Here is a 19,097-nt window from a genome sequence, read left to right on the forward strand (position 1 = left end):
TGAAGAATAACAGAGGGAGCGCTGCTTTGGCAGGCTGAGCACGCTGTCTGCAGCACGCACTGGAGGGGTTTGGTGTAGGTTGGGTGCGTTGGTGCGCCAAGATGCTTTGTAGGTCACACCTCGTGCCTAAAAGTCAGTAGACAGATGAAAATACAGAGAGATTTTGTTCCTCAGTAGTGTATTGGGAGGCGGCTTTCCATTAGCCATGTAACTTCCACGTGTTAACACTGCAGATGTGGTGCAGTGTGTTCGTTCAAGCCGCCCTTCACAGCCATGAGGACATTTTAAAATGGAGACCTGAGCTTCTCCTCGACACACGCCCAGCCTGGTGTGGTGGCTGGTGGTGCAGTGCTGGCGAAACAGCTCCGTGTAAAGGCACTCGGTGCGCTGGAACTGTGTCTGGATAATTCCTCGTTAGCAGGGCTAATAAGTCGCGCTTTATGCCTTGGTGTTGTGAGTCCGCTGCTGCTAGGCTGCTGGGCCTCACCAAGGCTGTGGGTGCTGTGGGGTACAGACATCTGCTCGAATCCAAGAGCTAGAGCCTCAAGGAGAAGAAAATAGCACCGCCATACTCACGGTAAAAGAGTAATCTTGAAAATACTTGCATGAGAGAAATAAAATATTCAGATGTGATTAAATGACTTCAAGTGTTTTGATTTTCAGGTGCCCTACCAGACACATCTTCGGGAAGCCTCCCTTTCGGAAAATGGATGCTCAGCGTTTTCAGGTACCTCAAGGCAAGAATAAGGCAAGTCATTTACAAATCTCGCTCAAAGTACGTGTGGTCTAGAAATCAGGAAATCCTGGGAGGCAGGGAGGGGGATGTTAGTCACAAAGCTAGAGTGGAATTTATGTGTGGAACCCAAAAATTCAGGAAGGAAAATTCCTGCTGGGTAATTGTTGTGTGTGTCTGCTAGACATATTGCACAATGTGAGTTTGAGTAACTGCAGAGGTTTCATCTTACCAATATTGATTCCTGTTCAGGAGATTTCACAAGGACAATGTGTGTCTCGTGCTGGAACTCTGACTTTGCCAGAGGAAAGGGGAATGGTACAGACATTTGGCTCCTCAGATCTGGGAAGATGAGAAGCAGAGAAGGGACTGGTCTCTCGGTGGGTGTGCAGCAAAGTGGGGTTGGGAGCTGATGTCGGTGCCTTTCAGAGTTTGCCTGGACCCATGAACACATGCAGTCAAGGAGGCATTGAGACATGGGTGACTGTTCCTTCTCTTCCTCCCTACCCATTAGTCTTTAAGGAAATCTTTGAGATGTCTTCCTTTGGTCATCAGTGGATGGCTGAAGCAAGCTATACAGAGCTGAATCATTTCTTACATAAAAGTCTGGTGGTGGTCACTGCTGCTAAGGGTGCGGGCGTGATTGGCAAAGCTCACAAAACGTTGATGAAATGGGGTGCTCCTCTCATTATGAGCTGTACTGGGTGTCCTGAGCTGTGGCTTAGTCCCAAATGTTGCCGATGCACCCAAACGAGTTTTCCATCCTGTAGTTCTTCCAGAAATGTCCAAGCTCTCTTCCTGACAGATTGCTGGTGAATATGAAGAGGCATGTCATAACTGTGTAAATCCCAAAATAGACAGTGACAGAAGTGTCTGAATGATTGCTATTTGTTGTCCAACTTAGGCTCTGTGTTGATACCAAACAGTATCCCTCAGCTGAGAGCTGGATCTCTCAGCCAGATAATTTAAAGCTGCCGTAAGATTTGTGTAGGATGACTGGCAAAGGTCATTCTAGCCCATCAGCTCTTTCCTCCCAGAGAGCAGCTAAGTAAGGCACTGGCTGCACTGAAATATCTGAGAAACACCGTGGTGTCAGTCGGAGGGTCACTACACAGACCGTTCTTGTGAGGGGCTGTTTTTGTGCATTTCTATTTCAAGGGCAATGTGGTCCTCGAGGGAAAACACAAGGAGCTATCACCTTCCCAAGTCAGGATGATTTGTGCGTGAGAGATGCCTCACATTTCATTTAATATCAGCCGTGATGTCCAGATCCCGATTTCAGCTGCCTGGATCCCATTAGACTCCCCATACAGCCTTGGGGATGGTCAACACCTCTACTGATAATTAGCTTGCAAGTCTGACAGGGGCCTGAAAGCACCAGGAAGAGTGGCTTTGTGTATCACCTGGATGCACTGCACGTGAAATGAGGCATACTCAGATAAAATGGAGCCGGTTCGTAGTCCTTAGCAGTGTGCTGTGAGACGAGTAATGGCACTGGTCAGTATCCGCTCCTGTGCCCGTCTTTTGTCCGTCGGAGGGGTTTTTGGTAGGAGCAGAACGTGCTTATCTGTCTCGTGCTGTGAGCTGGGGCGTGCCTGTCTGCCTGGATGCCCCTAGGTGCCGCGAGTGTCTGCGACTGCCTGGGTGTGCCTGTCTCTCCTCCTCCACACCGTGGAGGATTTCCTTAGCACATTCCAAAAGCGTACACTCGCATTGCTCTATTATTATTATTATTATGCAGCAGTCACATGCCTCATGGTGATATTTTAGGATCTCTGACTCACTAAACCGTAATTTATTGCTCATGCTCACCTGGAGAAAATCGTCTTTGTGGGGTCCCGTTCGCAGCAGGGAGATGCGTTTTTGGGTGAAACCGTCAATACTGAGAAAGGAACTGGACACATAGCCATGAGATCTTCAGACCCTTCTCTAGCTGCGATAGTTTGTCTCTGGCCAATTGTATGGTTAATTTACAGGAGGTGTAGGACAGATTCCTCACATTTCAGGACAGTGCAATAAAGAACCAGGAGGGCTTCTGAGGAGCGCTATGTAGGCAGGGCACCTGGGCTTTGTGGAGGCATTATTCTAGCTGGATGTGAATGTGCCGTGTCGTTTCTGGTGTTGGGTTAGATTTTTACCAATTACAACTTTAAGGGCTGCTATGGGGGCTCGAGTCTATATACATTTGAAAACAGATATCAATTTGGAGAGAAGCACAGGCTGTACGGCCTCAGTCCAGCTCTCTTTGTGCATTCAATGACTTTGATGGGACTGTTGGCTGTGCGAGGATTGTTTCATCAAGTCCTTTATGAATAGTTACAGCGGCAAACCAGAAGCTTCACCCCTTCCCGAATGGGCCAAAACCAGATTGTGCTGAAAATGGTGTCGAGCCCTTGTGCAAGGGAGAAGAGTTTCCTGACTGCCTCCGTTCAGCTGGAAAGAGAATCCCCAAGCTGCAGCTAGCTTCCAGCACACACAGCTGCTGCTGCTGCAGTCTGTCACCAGCTTAGTCAATCATCCATTATTTATTTCCAAATCGTATGTAAAGCTCTACACCATAGCCTTCAGTCCATCTATGGGGAAAAGAAGAGACAGAGCTTTTGAAAGAACTGGGAAAACAAAAGCAGAGAAGCCTCTGAAATTGCTTGCTTGGGAGATTGTCACATGTAGTTATATCTAAGGAAGAGAGGAAGGGGAAATAAAATCATATGCAAGAAGAGGTTGCCACCTTCGTACGTATTCCTCTGATCTCTCTGAGTCATTTGTTGTAGTCAATTTCTTTTAGCACAAGAGATCCTTTGTTTACAAGTGCTCATCAGATGCAAGGCACTTCACTCCGAGTGTGTTTATTGTGTGTGTGTTTTCTCCCACAGCCTGGGCTGTGTGGTTGGTCAGTTGATCCTGCCGGGCTGTGTGATGCCTGCTGATTGCCTGCTCGAGAACAGTTCATCAGGACGGCAGCGAATTTCCCAGCAATAGTGTACAATCAGGGAAGAATAGTGAACAGCAATGTTTGCAGGCAAACAGGAGCATCTCCGTGACAAGCCATGCCTTGGGCATGTGTATGAGCAGCATCTTTGTCACAGAAATGTGTGCTGATAAAAAATACTAAGAGGTAGATGGTTAAACAGAACAGCTGTTCAGAGTGAAGATGTGTTCCAAATTCTGCTTTAACGTGCTGGATTCTTTCTTTCTTTTTCATAAAGACGATGGCAAAGTGCTAACTAAGAGCCTTAGCTATGGAGGTTAAAGGAACCAGGCTGGGCCAAATCAAACCCTGTATCATCATTCCTGGTGTTTCATTTTGCACTTTAATTATAAATGAGTACTCTGATTTGTAGAACTATTCAGTTGCACGGGAAGAGAGGGGAATATTGCTGACAAAGTTTGAGGAAGGCTTTTAATCTTTTAAAAACTGTTGTTGACAGCACATCTGCAGGCTGCAGTTACGATCTGGCAAGCCAGCCCCTGTGTTCTGGGAACGCTCTTGTACTGTACTCAGACTGGACTGAAGAGGGGTGAGGTTGATTCCTCTCCTTTGTGTGAAAAGTGTAGATTTGGGGGAAAAAAAAACACACACACACCACCTGTCTTCCCAGGCAGATATTGAGAATTACAGAGTAGGCGCTCCTACATCTTTCAGCCCTTGTTTTTCCTTCACCTTATCTAGCAGCATCCAAGACTGTCCTCATTCTGAAGGTACATCCACGCCAGACAAAAGAGCACAGTGTGAGGCTTCTGAACTGGCAGTGACCTAGATCTGAGTTAAGAACAAAGGTTTGCTGAGACCCTAAGGAAGCAGACCCTCTCTCTGACAGCTATTACTGCCCCAGGAAGACCTGCAGAACTGCTGGATGTTACGCCATGGAGTATGGATGCACGTCACTGGGCATCAGCTGCTCCACTGCAACTGGCGGGGTGCCTGCGTGGGCCCTTCACGAAGGTGAAGTCGCTCACCCCTTGTTCCTGCAAGACTGAAAGGCTGCATATTGTGCAGCATTAAGGGGGAATAAGAGGCTGCACAGAAGCCGTTCCTGCGGGACTGATCTTGCTGGGCATCCTCTGAGTGCTGAGGTAAATGGTGGTTCAGTGCTGGTGAAGATCACGTCACTGTAAGAGGTGGACCAGGGGACACTTGGCATTCAGATCTGTACAGGAGTGAGGAGTAAGCACTTGAGTGCACCACACTCAGTCTGTGAGTATAACTGGAGTTTGAATTACTGAACAACACAAAAAGCATCCTAAAATTCAGTGACACCCCATAAATCTTGACCTGCTGGCACTCAGAGGAGAGATGCCATCCAGTGACCACCAGCAGTAAAGCCTACTCAGTTTACACATCTGTGCTGGGACTGTCTCCTGGTCTTTACTTTGTGCTCATACCTCCGGGATGAAGCAGTGATTGCAAGTGCACTCCAGGATATGTGTGTATTTTTCATTACTTGCCCGTTACTAACATAAGTAACACCAGAACCACTGGGCTTAATGCGCAAGTCTGGCTGTAACTCTCATTCAGCTGAATTCTTCCACAGTAACATACAGGAATCAAGTGTACATCAAACTACCCCTAAGCTTGAAGAAAGGTCCCTCTCACTTCTGTGGCTCGATCCGATCTCTGTTTATGAGATTGAAAATGAAGCGTGGGAGCAAATGGGGACGTTTGTGCTTCTAATTGCTTGCTTTGTGCGGCAGCCAGATAGTGCGAGGCACAGCTATTCAGGGCTGATCTTACAGCTGAGCTGCAAGAGGAAAACTGTGAGTGCTAATTTTACGGAGCAAGCAGACCTGCTAGGGAAGCGACCGCCTTTTTAATATCTGTCCCAGCAACGTGCGAAGGAGTTAAGATCTCACAAGCAGGGTTGTCTGTCTGGAAAGTTCCTAGTTTAGATAAGTCTTCAAAAAAAATGGGATTTACGTGAATTGTCTCACACATGGCATTTTTTTGTATCGTTTTATGCCATGGGGCAGTCCTTGCTAAGGTGAAGATGCAGTAGCTGGCCACTTTGTCGTGCTGGACTGCAGGCAAAGCAGTGGCCTCCGGGAAGGCTGTTACTGTGCTAACCACAGCTGGCTGGACTGATGGCAACGGGAGGGACTCCACTGCTTCCCTGTCTGTTCTCAGGAGTCCCTGCAGGTCGGAGGTGGTGATCAACCGAGCGGCCCCCAAGGAAACACAGGCTATTTCAGGAAGTGTGGCTGACGATGCAGTAAATGGTACTCTCCCCTAAGCGAGTACTTAGCCAGTCTATCCGCAGCTCAGGAGGCCCTGCAGTTCAGTTAGCTGTGCTATCTTTGGGAGAGAGGTGAGATTAAGGTGTTTTATGCTCCCTACCTTTAATGCACTTGTGCCATTATTGAGTTTGAAGTGTAGGCTGCAGGGCCTGGGTCAAATTTCAGTGTAAATGCATTCCCATTTGCTTTTCCAGTTGGATACAGTTAGCCTGCTTGCTTTCCTCTCTGTCCTAACGTGCTGAGGGTGCTGCAGTGCACAGCTAAGCAGATGGCTCACTTCAGCCTAGAGACAGATCCATTTCTGAGCATGGAGATTCTTGTAGCTAAAGAAGTGCTTGAGTGAAACCACTTGAGTGTAAGCTACAGTGTAAACTGAAGATATTTAAGGTCATTTTCCACATCACATTTATGGATGATCTGCCCACAGGAAAGCAGCAGAAATAGGGAGATAGGCTCCAAAAAAAAATCATTCACCATCCTGCATCAGCATCTGGGGTCTTTCTGAGGACATACAGATTTGCTAGTAACAAATTTGTGATGTCTGGGGCGTGCAAAGCCCCAGACAGCATGGTGACAAGCTTACCATCTCTGCAGTTCACAGGTGAGGTTCTCAGCTTTGTTCTTCTGTTGCAAAAATGGTCCTGTTCCCCACCCAGGCAGCTTTCCAGGCCAGACCCCATCTCCCAGGACACTGCAGTGATGGAAGGTGGCCAATGCAGTGTGGTATCAGTTTAATTCTATGCACAGCAGGAGCTTAAGTGAACATTAAGTGAGGTAAGATCATTGCTTCATCTTGCAAAGAGAAGTTCTAATGGGCCTTGGTCTGTGAAAGGCTTTCAAACTCATTTGGAGGGGCCACGTGATACTGCAGATGTAAGGTCCCAGTTGTGGGCATGTAGAGATTATCATTGTCACTACTTGAGCAAAGCTCCCTGAGGATTTCACTGCAGAAAATTAGCATTTATTTCGTGATTCCTGCAGCACGCTGTTGTTGCATTGTTATACTGATGTAAAAGGTATTTCTCCTCCCATTAGCTCCTGGGCACAATTTATATACGCAGGAACGCCCTGAGGAGAGTCAGAAGAGCAGCCTTTATGGCCCTACTTGTCTGAGCCTGGCTGTCACAAGAACTTCTTAGCCCTGAGCAGGAGTGTCCTGGCAGCTCAGGAAAGGAAGGCTTCCTGTTGTTGAGAAGATTTTGGCTGCTGTTGTGGCTTTTGCATTTTCTCTATTTTTTTGAGATTTTTCCTTGTTGCTGCCTGCCTTGGGACTATCCTCTATGATTTCCTCAGCTAATCCGTGTTTCCCAGCCTTCCTGATTTTCCTCTGCCTTGCCTCAAAATTCCCCAATCCCACCCATTGCTGAATTGCTTGTTATCTAAATTCCTGCTGACAGATACTTGTCCTCCTCCTCTCAGTCCTTTCAGTGGTCCACGGATCCTCACTTCTGCATTTTCTAGGGCACTGAAATGATCCTTGGCCTGGTGGTTTGGCTCCCAGATGTCACTCACAGACAATATGCGAAGACTTTGGTGGAATGTCTTTGGTGAATGTAGGAAAACAAGTCTGCATACGTACAAGTGTATGTGTGAATACACACACAGGAATTACGAGTCCTTAGCTAAACTGGCAGTGACAGGATTACAGTCCAAAAACTTTGGTTCCTACTCTAAATGATTGCCATTATAAAGTGTCATTTTTCAGCATTACTCTCATGTAGCTCTATCCGGGCTGTTTCTAAATTAGGGAGTATTGAAAAGTCATGTAAAATGTGGGCAAACTGTAGCAAGAGTCAGTTTGGCTCTGGAGAAACTATCTTGTACTTAGTTTAAGAAAGTATCTTAATATCTCAGATATTTAAAGGTTAAGTGGCACAAACTTTGAAATACTGTATGATTGCTAGGGCAGTATAAAAATATTTGATCGGAATATGCCAGGTAAAACAAGGTAATTTTAATGCAGTGTTTCCAAATTTCTTAACACAGAATACCATTGTGAGCTATATTCATGATCCTCTTTCCCTACCCTGCACTTGCCTTGGAGGATAAGAGTATGAAAATCCTTAAAAATACAGCACATGCTGTCAGAGGACTATGGGAAGTTGTTGCTATGAGCATCTCAAGCTGGAAATTCCTTTGTCTTGGACTGCAGCTATAAGCTTCCTGTCTCAAAACATCAATAACATGTTTCCTCCTTCATAATGTCACATTTTAAAACTTTAATATATACAACTTCTACTAAAAACAGAGATATTGTCCTGATATATGTTGGATGTGGAGGATGGAAGTATTTTTTTTTATTCCAAGCTTCCAATGTTTGTTTAAAATATTGCATGGTGTCAAGGCAGATAGCCTTCCCTAGCTAGGGAAAGGAGCAAATATATTTCCAGCAGGGATTTTAAAAACAGAAAATCAATGGTCTTGAGAGCATCAGATGCGCCAGTGAAGGAGCTGAACAGGTGCTCGGAAATCAGAGGCAGTGAGAATAGAGAAGAACAAAGATAGAGTGGAAAAAGGAAAAGAAGAAGCAAAAGGATGTCTTGGATGAGGAAATGAAAGGAAAAACTACAATAAAAACAGTACCCGTTCACTTCAGGGAGGAAGCAATGGATGTTTGAAGATGGAGATGGTGCAGCTTCTTGAAAGACAAGCTGGTGGCTGGAGCCCTTGTGCAAACTGTGGTATCTAGAGCAGGGCCACAGCAGCACGGGGGCAAGGAAGCAAAGCTGAGCATCAGTGGCAGTGAAAAATCCATGTTGAGCCATAAACAGGCAAAATGTGCAAAACCCTTTTATCTGTCATTATTCTACAGGTAGCATTTGGTATCTAGACAACTGTCATCTGGAGAAACCAATTTAAAAGTAGATATTATTGCCAAATAAGGATGGGCACAGTGCAGAGAGGTGGTTAAGGAGAAAACCCATTTTCCAAATGGGGACAAAGAGCTTTAGGGACCAAAAGGATCTTTGATTGCCTTTTTGGAAAACCATGAGTACATGTAAGCAGAAGTACAAATACCTATTTTTCTTCTACTGCATACGTTCTGAAGTAGCAGAATAAGAAAAGCACAGTAATTGCAGCCCTCTAGTTCTACCACATCTGGTCCTGAACATATGTAGAGAATGGAGTAGCATGCAGCCTGATTGTTCATTACTGTGGCTTGACCTGCTCCAGCTAAAGTCAGTAAGACACTACTACAAAACATGGGCCTCCAAAATCCTTCCTGCATACATTCAGAGGTCTGTGCGTATGACAGTGAAGTATGTGGGCATATGGGACAGACTTTCTGGGAGCCTGTCTGCAAACCTGCCAAATCTACAAGCAGATAACAGACTTTGCAGCTCTCTAGGATTTTCTCATGCAGAGGTCAGGCACAGCTTATGAAGAATTCATCTAAAATCAGACTGTAAGCCAAGAACAGGCCTGACATTAAAACATGACCTTTTCTTGTTCTCATTATTCCACAAATTTATATTAACCAAATATACATTGAGTGAACACAGAAAAAAATGGACACTTATCTGCTAAAATGAAAATATATATGTTAATGTAAATTATAAAATTGCTTGTATGACCTCAACATTTGTAATGCAGAGTCTCTGAGCTGATTTGGCACTTGTCAAATCTTGGAGATCAAAAGGCAAATGATGTCACCAAAACACCCCAGACAATAGGCAATGGGTAAACAATGGGTACATAAGCAATGGATTCCTCATTTTTCAGCACACACCTGGAACTTTGTTTGCAAGTGGCAATATTACTCAACATACTGCATTTCATATTCACAGTTATAAAAGAGAGAATACACTGTTGTGGTCATCTGCTCTGATTTCCTTTGTAACACAGGTAATGTAATCTTAACTGGTGATCTGTGATTAATTTCTTACTTTTATTTGAGCTCTGACATATATTTATGAAGACATTGGGTCCTGACAAAATCTTCAAGGAATGGAAATTCTTCAGGGGTTCTTGATTGCTTATTCTAGTTGCTGATTACCAACATTTTATTTTACCGATTTCAGCTTCTAATCATCAGATCTTGATGTATTTTTTTCTGCTAGATTGCACAGTCAACTACTGTAACAAAAAATCTTTTGTCTTAACAGCTATTTGTTGATTGATTGTGGTATACTTGTGGCTTCTTTTGGTTAAACTGAATAGACCAGGTTACTCTTGCTGAAATCCCTTGCTGAAAATGGAGGTTTTCTAAATTACTGATCAGTTCTGTAGCTCTTTTCTGAACTCCTTTCTCAAACACCCTTTAAGTGCAAACACTCGAACTAAGCTTAGTTTTCATCGATGATCTCATTCTTCCCCAATTCTTCCCAACAATCCTTGCTTCAAAATCAGGTATTACACTCACATTTTTTCTTTTTAAGATCCTGAACAGAACTGATTTTTACATAGTGTTTGTTTGTTTGTTGCTGTTGTTGATGTTACAATTTCATAAAGGGCAAACGTAAATGCCATACCAGAATATGCATGTGTTAAATAAGACTGATCTCATTTCTCAGCCAATTTTGCAGCTTCTTTAAGAATCATACTAAGTTTGTCTGGAGAGATTCCTTTTGCAGCAAACCAAGCTGATTGGTATTGACCATGCCTCTGTTTGTTTCTGTGATTTTGTCTCCCGCCAGCTAGCCCCTGATTCCACTGGGATCAGGGTCAATCTAACTAGTCTGGAGTCACTCTGATACTTATGTCTGTTCTTTTTAAGAACAGACAAAACAAGACTATTCTTCAATATCTAAACACTGTGGAAATTCTAAAAGATCTCAAAAGAAAAAAAAAAAGGAAAAAAGAAAAAAAGGAAAAAAATCAATAGTAGCAGCGCTACTAGCTCTTAAGTCAACTCATATAATAATCTCTTTTGATACCTTGGAGAGTAACGAAATCAGACAGGAAGCAATACAGGCTTATGCCGTAAAATACCTTGTTAGGACTTGCCACTGTGACAATGAGTCGAGCTGCTATAATCAAAGGTGTGACTTGGAAACATCCATTTTCATTTTTGATTCTTAGACCGGTGGCATTCACTGAAACCTCAAGGATTTCCACAATTCCAGTCATTTGTGTATGTTTTGGCTATGTGGCACCAAACCTTTAAAATGAAAAGAAAGGTCATTCCAGTGACTTCAGAGAGTTTCTGCAGTATGTGGAAATATATATTAATTTAGGAGCATAGGACAGGCAGGATCGGTATGAGTAATAGCTTCAGTGTCCAGATTTCATTTAATTCTTAATCCATCGGTTTTCAATTAAGGACTGTTTGCACATGAAGACCAGCCTAGAAAAATCTCTCACTGGGCTGTTGCCTTTCTTTACGAAATTGTATAATTATTTTAAGAGCATTGTCATCACAATGCTAAGCTGAGAAACACCAGTACTGAAAAATGTAGAGCCATTAGAAGAATAAGCTATGCTTAACCTTATTAGCAAGATCACTCATTCTGTAGTGCAAGGCTTTGGGGACGGTGGGAATTGGGCCAGCCTGCCGGGAGTCACGGGATGTGCTGCAACTGTCTTCTGGTTGTTTACTTGCTATGCCATATAATACTTAGTTTAGTTTATTGATTATTCCTTTTTCTTTCTGTTTAAGTGTTCTTTCTACAGTAACTCGTCTACTTATCTATCTAAATGTATATATATATATATATATATATATATATATATATATATAAAATATATATATATATATTTATCTTTGGGAATGTGATCTATGTCAGGTGACAGAGACACAAGGTTAAAGTCCAACGTCTTAGCAGCACCCCTGTGTTTCTCAACCAAATTATCTTCTCCACTTCTCTCCCCTGACTCCCACTTTTCCCAGCAGACCCAACCCCTCTTACATATCCCGTAGCACCACCTACTGGGATGAGGATTCCCAGATGAATCTGGTTCAGGAGGCTGGGGATAAGGTCCACTATCAGCGTACATATGAAGCTACCTTATAAATGTATAATGTGTTTTTAGCATTTTACTAGTGAGCGGTGGGATGAAGAGATGACAGGCACAGACAAAGTACTTAGAAACTTGCCTCTAACTATTTACCGTATGCATTAAGAGCGCTTTATAGTTATGATGGATGCTGAAATGAGATATTTGAGCTGCATTAAGGATATAGGAATTGATACAATCACTTAGTGTCGTGCTCACATTACAAATCAGATCATTGTGAAACATGTTCTTCTACAGATTGAAAGCGAGCAGGCCACTTTTATATCACAGCAAATATTTTATGAAACAGTTGATTTGTGTAGACTGGATAAGCAGCAATGACTGTGTAGCTTTGTAGACGATTTTTTTTTTTCTTTTATTTGATGGGTGATATTCTGACATGCCCTTGTACAAACAAATACAGTGCTTATCCTCCCACCTGACTGAGTTCTCAGGGTTATAGAAATGAGGAACACAGCTCCCCGAAAGGACTAGATTCTGGTTGTCACTGAGACAAAAGACAAACATTGAAAATCGGTATGGGAGATGACACAGTTAGTGTCTGGAAAACAAGTGCCTCATGTAGTCACTTCCACTGAAGGTAGTCAGGCTTCAGAAAAGTAGTACTCGCAAATGTGAAAGTCAACATTTCCTGGCTTGAAAAATCTGAGATCTTTGGGGTGAGAAACAAGAATTTACATAATTTAATGTATTCTCTATTTTTTCCTGTAGACAAACTGAAAGAAATTTTAAAATATGTTGATAAATCTGATAAATAATGACCATGAAGGATAGATAGACATGACTTTTAACAAGTAAGACTCACAGAGAGAGAGAAATGTGTAATGAATACAGCTTTCCATGTCTACTTTTGTAAATGTTCAAAGACAGAGGAGACATTTGATCTGCCATAAAAGCCACTGTGGATGAGAAAGTAAAAAACCCATGAGCAATACAAAAATTCAGTCTATGGCTTCTGTATCCTTGATACTTGCCTGAGATACAGTTTGAAAATATTGGTTAGTCTGCTGAGAACAGTCCAAAGTTTCATCTCAAAGGCTAGTAAGTCATAAGCCACAAAATGTTTCTCTCTACTCACCCTTCCCTTTTAGGAAAGAACAACCGTATTGAGTTGCATAGGTGGATAATGCACATAGAAAAGATACTCCAGTCAACCTGGAGCTGAAGTCTGAAGGATAGTGCTCTCACCACAGCTCTGATACAGATTTAAAAAGGGAAAGAAACTCATTTAACTCAACCTTAAATCCAAATCCTGTTATAACATAGAATCAAAAAAGCCATTTAACACAATTAAGAGGTTTGATAAAGAGGTGGAGAGCAAACAAGGATTAATTGTATATTTGGGGAATGGATGGAGAAGACAGTATGGCTTAGTAAGGCTCATAGTGCCCTTTTTCATAGCCCAGGTTGATTATGCTCAATGTGTGAATGAAACACTTTGCTGCAGATTTATCCTATAATGGGGAAAGCTGTCCTGGAGAAACAGCCCTATTGATGGAGGGTGCTCATTGCCCTGCTCTACCTTCTGTTCCCTCAGACAACAGTCTGCACTTTGTGGCACTGAATCAAGCTATGAAGGTCAGTCATGTGCTGTATTTCTGATGGTAAATGTTAATTTTGGACAGATTTGTAGGATGTATAACATGTCTGCATTTGTCTCCTGATGTTCCTATTATTATTTATCACTGGATCATGATAGCTTTAGAGTCCCAGTGGAGCCCCACTGTGCTAAGTACTATAGAAACACATGCCCAGCTTTCTTGTTTTGGCTTCACTCCAGTAGATCAGCTCTATTTGTGTATCTCCTGCCTTGCTATCTTGATTTTTTTCTTCTTCAACAAGGAGGATATTTAAAACACTGGGGAGAGGGGAGCATGGGGAAATGATCACTTGAGATCTTTTCCTTGTTAATCTGTAAGTGCCCTAACTCTAATCTCCATTGCACTGACAGAAAAATATGACTAGTTCTTTGCTAGATATGCAGCTCTCACAGCATATTCTGTAAGTTGCCACATACCTACTGACTCTAATACGATGTGCAAGGCAGGGAGGTGCTGTGGTGCTTTCAATATACAGGTGAAGCTCTGGTATAAAACAGGTTTGTCATTTGCTTGGAGCACATGGTGAATCTCTGCAATGTAAGCTTAATTGATTTAACTTGCTCTTTCCTATCAAAGTCTTATGCAGAATGCTCACAACTGGACCACTCTTGGCTGATCTGGTCAAGGTGATATCCCCAGAAGGAGGTTTCTTCTATGTGCAGAATGTGCTGGAAAGTGTCCCCTTGCCAAGCTAGGTGGTTTCCATCATTGTACATTGTGAGGACAGGGTCACACATACAGCCTCCTAAGGTGCTGTGAAGTGGCACAACAAGGCTAGTATTTCATTCTCTGGTGATGGGGAGTGCAGCACCAGTGTGATGGCTTGATATTTTTCTGGTACCTAAGGGACCAACCTTGCTTCCTTGGGAACATACTGAAGCCAAGATGAGATTCTTTGAGAAGAAAAACCCATCGTTTTTTAAACACAGCTTATGATAGGAAGTATGTTACTCCTGCAGGAAGAAGGGATGGATGCTCCTGAGAATGGGATTCCTCTGCAAATTGCAGTGCAAAACACTGGAACTGACTTCTGGAGCATCTGTAATAGTTCCAAGAGCCCACGCTGAGCACTGACTCAGCTGTAGTTCCCCACCACATCGAGGACCTTCTAACTTAGAGCTCAGAGGGCATAAGGTGAGGCTGATAGCGATGCTCTCTGCAGCACCTTCTGAATGGAAGGGACAAGCAATCTGTACTTTCTCAGGCTCACCTGTAGTGACCAGGTGAATCCCCTCTCTAAAAGCACCTTGTACAAACTAAGCAGCCAAAGGTCCTGTTTTGCTGTCAAGCTGAAAGGCTCCCACAAACTCATGCCCTGTCATGTCACCTGTATACTGACCTGGAACTTTCCTCTGTGCAGAGCAGTATCCAGTTACCTGACAGACAAATCTTCGATGATGCTATATTACCTGACAGAGGGGAACGCTTCACTCTAGTGCCGTTGTGCAGAGACCTGTGGCCTGGGAGTCGAAGCTGAGTCGGGCTTGGGCAACAGCGACCAAGTCAAGTCATCTGCTCAACCCGTTGTGCCAACCTTTGTTCATCCTCACAGAAAAGATCGTGGGCAAGGATCCTAATCCAACTTGGGCACTAAAAAATTAGCCTGGGATCAACATCTGGGCGACTTGTCCATCTTCAGTATTGTGTGGTGTGAAAGCACCGATGAAGGAGCAACCTACCGGTCAGGTCAGAAATTTTTTTTATCGCTACCTGCAGGGGGAAACGTGTAAAAATACTGGGAAGAAAGCACAGGTGTTAGGGTTTCCAGGCAACCAACACCAGTAAAAAATAACGTGAAAGGAGAGCGGGGAAGAAGTGATCCAATCAAAGACCTGCCCGGCCAATTAGGTGCCCGAGACAGTGACGAAGTGAGCACATTAAGATTTCATAGCAGGTGAAGAAATCTGCTTTAGGTGGACAGAAGGTGTAGAAAAAAATTGTATGTGACTAAATAGACACGGCGGAGATGAAAACCATTTCACTGGAATAAAATCCTTTATTTTAATTATTATAAAACCTGGAGTTGTTCAAGCAGAGAGATTATTAGCGGTTTCATTTATATTCTGCCCCCGATGTTGCTTGTTTGCTTTTGCAGCTCTTTTGGAACAATGAAATTAAGCTTTTCTTTTTCGCTTCCTGATCTGGTCAGCCCCTTCGTGTTTTGCTTCCTCCCACCGGGCTGCAATAAGCGCTGCCACTGTGTAACCCAGGGCTCACTGCCAAAACAGAGCCCTGTTTTTAGCAGGAAACACAGCTAACCAGGAAAGCAAATCCTGATTTTGTTCATCAGATGAGACAGACTCTGTATTCTTCTAAAACCTTCTTTCAGATCAGCCAAATGCCTAAGGGCATAAAAATCGAGGACAATTTGGCCATATTATGTTTATAAAGCACTGCAAAACATTGGTATTCAAGCCTCCTGAATGATATTCAGTGTCTGTGTCTGTCTCCAAACCTGTGCATTTTTCAGGATGCGGGGCAACTTCTGGTTTGTCCACCAGTCCCACCTACCCCAGGAGGTGACCCCACACCTGCAGATCATGTCTGATGCTTTCTTCTCTGTCGTAGGCTCCCGTGCTGACAATCTCAGTGCAGCAGCAGAGATACAAGGACATTACAGATGTCTGCAGAAACTAGAGGGCCAGCATCCTGAGTTACAGTGACGCTTTAATAAGAGATTGTGTGCTAGAGGACATAGCTGGTGCTTCTTTGCTTAGGATCTCATTTCCTCTCCTGCCTGCAGTTGTCGGCAGCCATGTGACATCCTGACATTTCTTCTTTATTAACTTCTTGACAGATAGCCTTCTGGGGTTTATTATGAGACTAATTGTTTTCAAGAAGCCTTTAGGATGTTAGCAAGGTTTTATCTTTATTTTTTTTTCCTGTGCCTTTGAACACGTGACTCTATAAAGCACTATGAGATGTGTTAAAATGCTCTGAGGATGCCAGCAGTCGTACTCGTACCGTCCCTCCGCTTCCCTGCTGCTTGCAGCAAAGAGCTGATAGCAGTGAGGGGGACCCAGTTTTGAAGAGGGCACCAGCTGCACCCATCATTGCAGCCACTTCAGTTAGATCTTCCCTGTGGCATTTTTCCAGTAGAAAAAAAAAAAAAAGAGCACACAAGCCTGGCTATTTTTTTCTACAGTCAATGCATGTGATTAGCAGTATTTATAAAAACTGTGCATAAAACAGTAGCTCAGGAAAAGGAAAAGTACAGGCAGATGCGCTGAACAAAAGAAGAAATTAACAGACTTTGAAGTCAGCAGAAGTGCCTGATTAAGGATGTAAAGAACAGATTTTGCACTTTGCCCATGTTATGTGTTTCTAAAGCATCATTCCACAATGCATTTTGAGGCCTGTGGGAAGCTATGCTGTAAAGGACTACGTGTGTAGTATCATCTAAAGATACTGTGGACATTGTCACTCTTTTTAGGGTGGATACAAGGAAATCTCACCAGCAAAAATGTTAAAGCAAAATAAGGGGATCAAACTCAATCACTTAAACCTTCCCCTTCTCCCTTTAAAATGTTGTGTTTTCAGTATTTTCTTTGCATTACCCGTAATTTTCTAGCACCGTTTTTATTACCCATAAATTTCTAGCACCATTTTTTTTTACCAAAACAAAGATAAAAGCATTTAAAATAACATTTTCCTATTCCTATTTACTATAAAATCGATAGCAACTCACTCATTTCATATGTAATTGAAGCCCTGCAATTTTGCATTAGCATAGGAATTTAAATTTCCCTTGCAATTCACATGAGAGCTAGGTTTGCACAGAACAGTTAATAGGACTTGGAGCTTGTTACTATCAAACTGTGAATTCAAACATAGGCTGGCAGAATCCAAAATGCCGTGATGATCTCGCTGTTCAGCAGCCTCTAATATGTTTTGGAAACTGCCCAGAATATAATGAGAAGGATACAGAGACAGTGCTTTTTACCTGATGGCATATAGCTAGTTTGTTTTTTCTGCCACTGCGGTCTGCTAGAGATGTGCAGAGAGACAGCTTTCCTTCCATTTGTAGATGCAGTCCTCTCAATTTAGCTGTGTTTTTTTGAGACAATGAAGGGAGTCCTTGCTAGTGTCCCTGTTGTACCCATAAAGTGATCGGAGCATTCAGCACTACTGGTCCTGCATCCACTGGAGATACAGCAAGTTGTAAATTAGGAGCAGTCGCTTTTGTTGTACGTATTCTATGTATAGATATGCCTAGCACAGAGGGTCACATTAGGACATGATTCCTCATTAGCTCTGATGGGAGAAGTACATAGAAATAATTCTGCTGGGGGGAGGATGATATTAAATGACATCCAAACAGAGGGGCATGAAAGGATGCCAATTTTTATCCAAGTATTTTATGCATCTTTAAAACACACAGATAAATCCCTTGTGATTATGTCTAGATATCCATTCCTTAAGGTGCCTTTCTTTGACATTAAAAGCTGCGTGCATAAATTCCTCATTTTACCTACAGCATTCATCAGATCTCCATCCATAATCCACACCTCCTGCTAACAAAGACAGAACAAAAATGCTCATTAGGAGTCCTGCTTCAAAGAAGGCCGAGAGAAAAAAAAATCCTAGACTTTTATCCCGCGGTAGAAGGTGAAAATGTTACCAGATGAACAATTCTTTCCAGCAGTGCTTCAGCTAGTCTCACCATGTAATGGAAGATTTATTATAAGCCATCAAACACCATTATTTCCAATACAGGAGTCTGCTTTTCAGCCCCTCACGCATCCAAAGACATACTTGCTCAGGAGAGGTGCAGAGTCAGCAGGAAAGATGGACAACATGAATAATTTAAGTGGAAGTCAAGTTCCCATTTGGTGCTTCAGAGAAATGGTTTGCACAAAAATGTAACGAGTTGGGGCATCACATACACTCCAGAAAGTTGGCTATTATTTGGCATTTACGCTCTCCAGGAGGATTGGTCACGACAGGGGTATTTAAAATTTGTGGTTTAGAATGGCAACCTATTATAATATTATTTGGAAACATTCTGCTGTGGATATCTTTGGAGAGAAGTGTTTGACCAAGACATGAAACTGCTAACAACTAGCAGTAAACTGAGGAACAGGGGTCTGCAGTGCATGTGCACATGTGAATTACATGGTGGGAAAATATGTCTACAAAATATTATCTCAGTAACAAGGGCTCAGCTGGCAAAGCTGAAAAATTAAGATTAGCTTTGATTTTTAATGCAATTAAAGACTATCATGTGCTGTTAAAGACTGTATCATGTGCCAGGTTTTCATGGATTCCTTCTGCATTCAGAGTTCAGGATAGATGGTGCTTTTCTGTTCAATACTTTGTTTTCTGCCACTGTTTAATCATGTTTATTTATGCACATTATTTTTTGCACATTAAGCAAATCCTGCTTTGAAGAGAGAATTATTAATTTCCTCGTGACACTCACCACCCCAGCATCGTTATGTTTTTTTGAGACATTAATACATTTATTTCCACAAACCTCTCTGAGTTAAGGGACCAGATATCACCCTCCCCCCCCCATTTCAGAGATGCAGCCTTGAGGCACAGAGATTACAAATATCTCATTTGGGGGTTTA

The sequence above is a fragment of the Anas platyrhynchos genome, chromosome 5 (genome assembly GCF_047663525.1).
Source record: "Anas platyrhynchos isolate ZD024472 breed Pekin duck chromosome 5, IASCAAS_PekinDuck_T2T, whole genome shotgun sequence".
Lineage (NCBI taxonomy): Eukaryota > Metazoa > Chordata > Aves > Anseriformes > Anatidae > Anas > Anas platyrhynchos.